The sequence below is a fragment of the Danaus plexippus genome, unplaced genomic scaffold, assembly GCF_018135715.1.
Source record: "Danaus plexippus unplaced genomic scaffold, MEX_DaPlex mxdp_48, whole genome shotgun sequence".
In the NCBI taxonomy this organism is placed as follows: domain Eukaryota; kingdom Metazoa; phylum Arthropoda; class Insecta; order Lepidoptera; family Nymphalidae; genus Danaus; species Danaus plexippus.
In genome coordinates this window covers 50,001-55,000 of record NW_026869868.1, presented here as the reverse complement: position 1 = coordinate 55,000, position 5,000 = coordinate 50,001, and the positions used below count along the sequence as shown (strand labels likewise).

Here is a 5,000-nt window from a genome sequence, read left to right as displayed (position 1 = left end):
CTTCCTATACCACAATATAAGAGCGAACGCGTACGATGCGCTCTCGATTGAGAGTTAACTAAAATTAGCTAGCTCCCTGGTTGATCCTGCCAGTAGTTATATGCTTGTCTCAAAGATTAAGCCATGCATGTCTCAGTGCAAGCCGTATTAAGGCGATACCGCGAATGGCTCAATATATCAGTTTTGGTTCCTTAGATCTTACTCAGTTACTTGGATAACTGTGGTAATTCTAGAGCTAATACATGCAATCAGAACTCTGACCAGTGATGGGATGAGTGCTTTTATTAGATCAAAACCAATCGACGGAGGGCCTCGCGTCCGAAGTCGTTAATTTTGATGAATCTGGATAACTTTTGCCGATCGCATGGTCAAGTACCGGCGACGCATCTTTCAAATGTCTGCCTTATCAACTTTCGATGGTAGTTTCTGCGACTACCATGGTTGTCACGGGTAACGGGGAATCAGGGTTCGATTCCGGAGAGGGAGCCTGAGAAACGGCTACCACATCCAAGGAAGGCAGCAGGCGCGCAAATTACCCACTCCCGGCACGGGGAGGTAGTGACGAAAAATAACGATACGGGACTCTTACGAGGCCTCGTAATCGGAATGAGTACACTTTAAATATTTTAACGAGGAACAATTGGAGGGCAAGTCTGGTGCCAGCAGCCGCGGTAATTCCAGCTCCAATAGCGTATACTAAAATTGTTGCGGTTAAAAAGCTCGTAGTTGCATTTGTGCGCCGCGCTGTCGGTGCACCGCATCCGCGGTGATACTGACACGTCTGCGGAGCATATCGTCGGTGAGCCGGCGGTAAAACGCCGGTTCAATATCAAAATCCTATCGCGGTGCTCTTCAGTGAGTGTCGAGATGGGCCGACAATTTTACTTTGAACAAATTAGAGTGCTCAAAGCGGGCTCAAAACGCCGCTTGAATATTTCGTGCATGGAATAATAGAATATGATCTCGGTTCTATTTTGTTGGTTTTCAGAACTCCGAGGTAATGATTAATAGGGATAACTGGGGGCATTCGTATTGCGACGTTAGAGGTGAAATTCTTGGATCGTCGCAAGACGAACATCAGCGAAAGCATTTGCCAAAGGTGTTTTCATCAATCAAGAACGAAAGTTAGAGGTTCGAAGGCGATTAGATACCGCCCTAGTTCTAACCGTAAATATGTCATCTAGCGATCCGCCGACGTTATTACAATGGCTCGGCGGGCAGCTTCCGGGAAACCAAAGATTTTGGACTCCGGGGGAGTATGGTTGCAAAGCTGAAACTTAAAGGAATTGACGGAAGGGCACCACCAGGAGTGGAGCCTGCGGCTTAATTTGACTCAACACGGGAAATCTCACCAGGCCCGGACACCGGAAGGATTGACAGATTAATAGCTCTTTCTTGATTCGGTGGGTGGTGGTGCATGGCCGTTCTTAGTTGGTGGAGCGATTTGTCTGGTTAATTCCGGTAACGAACGAGACTCTAGCCTGCTAAATAGGCGTCGTCATTTAGGTGTGAGCGATTTCGGTCGTTCAACTCACTGACGGCGTATTAAAATTCTTCTTAGAGGGACCGGCGGCTTCGAGCCGCACGAGATTGAGCAATAACAGGTCTGTGATGCCCTTAGATGTCCTGGGCCGCACGCGCGCTACACTGAAGGAATCAGCATGTTCTCCCTGGCCTAGAGGCCCGGGCAACCCGTTGAAACTCCTTCGTGCTGGGGATTGGGGTTTGCAATTATCCCCCATAAACGAGGAATTCCTAGTAAGCGCGAGTCATAAGCTCGCGTTGATTACGTCCCTGCCCTTTGTACACACCGCCCGTCGCTACTACCGATTGAATGATTTAGTGAGGTCTTCGGACCGACACGCGGTGGCTTCACGGCCGTCGGCGTTGCTGGGAAGTTGACCAAACTTGATCATTTAGAGGAAGTAAAAGTCGTAACAAGGTTTCCGTAGGGGAACCTGCGGAAGGATCATTAACGTTATATAACATCCGATATCAAAGCGATATCAGGATGATTATGATAATATTATATATCCAAGTAAAAAGAGAGACACATATATAAAAATATATGATGCAAATTAAAAAAAAAAAGAGATGAAAGGGGCGGCATCTCAATAGAAATTAAATATATCTCAAAATATATATAAATGAAAGGAAAATAAATAAATATTAAACAAAAAAAAAACAACTCTACACAAGCGTGTTATGATGTTTTTGAATGAATAAAAATATAAAAGATGTCAGGGGCGGGACATCAAAATAAAAAGAGACACACAAAAACATACACTCGATTACGCCTAGCGTGTTGTCGTTGTTGTTGTTTGTGATGTTAAAAATAAATAAATAAATAAATAAATAAATGAAAGAGAGAGGTATATATAAGATGTGAAGGGGCCACATCTAAAAAATAAATAAATCTCCAAGGAGATCGAAATAATATTATGATGAAGGAGGAGGAAAAGATACGAAATTTAAAACGATTTGACGGATAAACGGATTCATTAGCGTCCCTTCCTTATCCGATACGCACATATGCACTGTATGAGCATACAATTTATATACTCTTGATGTATATATACGTATATGTTAAAACCAGATAACGTTGTAACTCGAAAGCGATATACTAGATATCATTGATTCATCCTATGTTTCTTAACTCTGGTAGATCTCATTTGACATAGACCGGTAAGAATCCGCGCCGCGAGTCTCTTGACGACTACTCAAGACCTTAATAAGTCTAGTCCGAGTTCTGTTTACTTGGTTGGATCAAGGGCGATTAGAGTGAACGTATAATCTGGGCGTTGAAGATAACATGCTGTGGTATATAGCGCTACTATCATTATCTTGTCATTTCGTTAATTCGTTAGGGACACTCTGAGTTTTTTATGCGGTCCGGTGGATTAGTTGTTTACCGTACGTTAACCACACGGGTAAATCCGGTGGGTCGGTTAGTCCACTTGGAGAGAACGTGGTGTGATACGTTTCGTTTGTCATGTCGTTCGCGTCTTTCTATATTATATATCAACATATCACATGTCAATGTGAAATATGTATGTATGTATAAGTAGATTTGATCGCGTCCGTAGGCAATATGAGGCGTATTGCAGCGTTATATAAATGGCAACACCCCCTATATGCGCACGATTGCCCTCTTTGTTTTTTTTTTTTTTTTTAAAAAAAAAAGAAAATTTAAATGGTGAGCGTCGCCGTACACATGATATATTTATAAAAATCACTACCCTGAACGGTGGATCACTTGGCTCGCGGGTCGATGAAGAACGCAGTTAACTGCGCGTCATAGTGTGAACTGCAGGACACATTTGAACATCGACATTTCGAACGCACATTGCGGTCCGTGGAGAAATATCCAGGACCACTCCTGTCTGAGGGCCGGCTGTATAAAATAATACACCACACTGTTCCATCACGGTATGACACCTCATAACGCACGCGAACACAGAAAGAATTACATCCATCGCGCACAGACTCGCACATATACGCCACGGAAGTGTCGTTGTGTGTTCGTAGTGTGTGTGTGTATGTGTTTGTTCAGTTCGAATTATGTGTATCGTAGTTTTGTTGTTGTCGACTGTGCGAACATATGACGGTTCCGACGACTGCTAATGATCTTTTTATTCTTTTTATTGTTCTCTTTCTGACGAGACACAAACAGCACGAGAACACGACACACGCACAAACACGACGTCGTACCGCACGCGCGTGAGCGCGAACGCCTCCCTCTCGTAGTACACAGAAAAGACTATGATATCTTATTATGTGTCATTATACGAATCGGAGTTGTCGCACTCGTCGTAGTCGTCGTCGTCGTCGTCGTTGTCGTAGTCGTCGTTGTTGCTGTTGTGACCCATCATAGTGAGAGATTTAAATTGAATTATTGATTGTTTGCAAGTTCGTTTGTCCGTTTAAATATTATATGAGAAATATATATATACACACACGTATATGAAGACTATGAAACATTTTTTTCATTGTGTGAATATATCACATCGAAGTCGCGTGAGTGTTGTTGTCTGTGTATATGGTATGTATATATTATATAATACACCAACGATACTTAGTTACGCCTCGATCAAACAAGTGACACGAGATCGCATCTAGCGTCTGAGAGCATATATAATATGTGAAGACGGAAACGCACGACACCCGCACAAAAAAATATGAATCTTTGTATGTGTTTGTGTGTGTGTGATACGCGCGATGTTTTGCTGCAGAGAGCGTGATCCTTGCTCCCATCGTTGATCCGTTGCTTTATGATTATGATAATTGTGAAGCGATACGGTGATGTGAGAGGGTAAGAGAAGGTATCCGATGCTCTTTCGTATGCGATTACGTCGTCGTCGTTATTATGCACTTACACATCTACGTCTCTGATTTCAAGATATTTTTTTTGTCGATGTATGAGCGTTTTATGTTTTCTGTGTCCGATCGTTGTGCGTTTCTATTGTGTCGTTAAGGTCTGTGTTATAATAATATTATATATATATCGTGGACGTGGACATCGAACGAAAACAACGCAATATCGCGCCTTCGTATATATGTGTGATATGTAATAAAACGATGAAAATCGAATTTGAGTGTTTCAAATATATAGTTATTCAATGTATGTGTTGTGTGCAAAAAAAAAGTAGGCGGACACGACGTCCGAAGAGTGCATCGACGCCGTTTATGAAACCGAAACACTATCACAATCATATATTGTGTGTGTATAATTCGCGCAGACACGAGTACGTGAATCGTGCAGACTACCACACTGCGTGTGCGTGTGTGTGTATGTATAAACGTACTCGGTGTGTGTGTGTGATCATATCGCACATTATATTATATGTATGTAAGATTCGTGTTTTAGTTTTGTGGCGTCGTAGCGCTGACGGATATCGCGTCTGCCTCGTTTTTTTATCGTTGGCCTCAGATCAGGGAGGATCACCCGCCGAATTTAAGCATATTAGTAAGCGGAGGAAAAGAAACTAACTAGGATTTCC

General features: G+C 42.7%; 3 non-coding genes across 3 annotated transcripts in view; all 3 read left to right on the top strand.

Moving 5' to 3' along the window:
* The first annotated feature begins 73 nt into the window (after positions 1–73).
* Positions 74–1,975, top strand: LOC133320689 (small subunit ribosomal RNA). The gene has a single exon (XR_009753890.1). It is a non-coding gene; the product is annotated as a small subunit ribosomal RNA (ribosomal RNA).
* A 1,261-nt stretch (positions 1,976–3,236) lies between these two features.
* Positions 3,237–3,393, top strand: LOC133320705 (5.8S ribosomal RNA). Its single transcript, XR_009753906.1, has one exon. It is a non-coding gene; the product is annotated as a 5.8S ribosomal RNA (ribosomal RNA).
* Positions 3,394–4,921: 1,528 nt separating this feature from the next.
* The window catches only part of LOC133320697 (large subunit ribosomal RNA), a 4,021-nt gene continuing 3,942 nt past the window's right edge, over positions 4,922–5,000 (top strand). Inside the window, exon 1 of the ribosomal RNA XR_009753898.1 lies at positions 4,922–5,000. This exon is cut by the window's right edge and continues 3,942 nt beyond it. This is a non-coding gene — a ribosomal RNA (large subunit ribosomal RNA).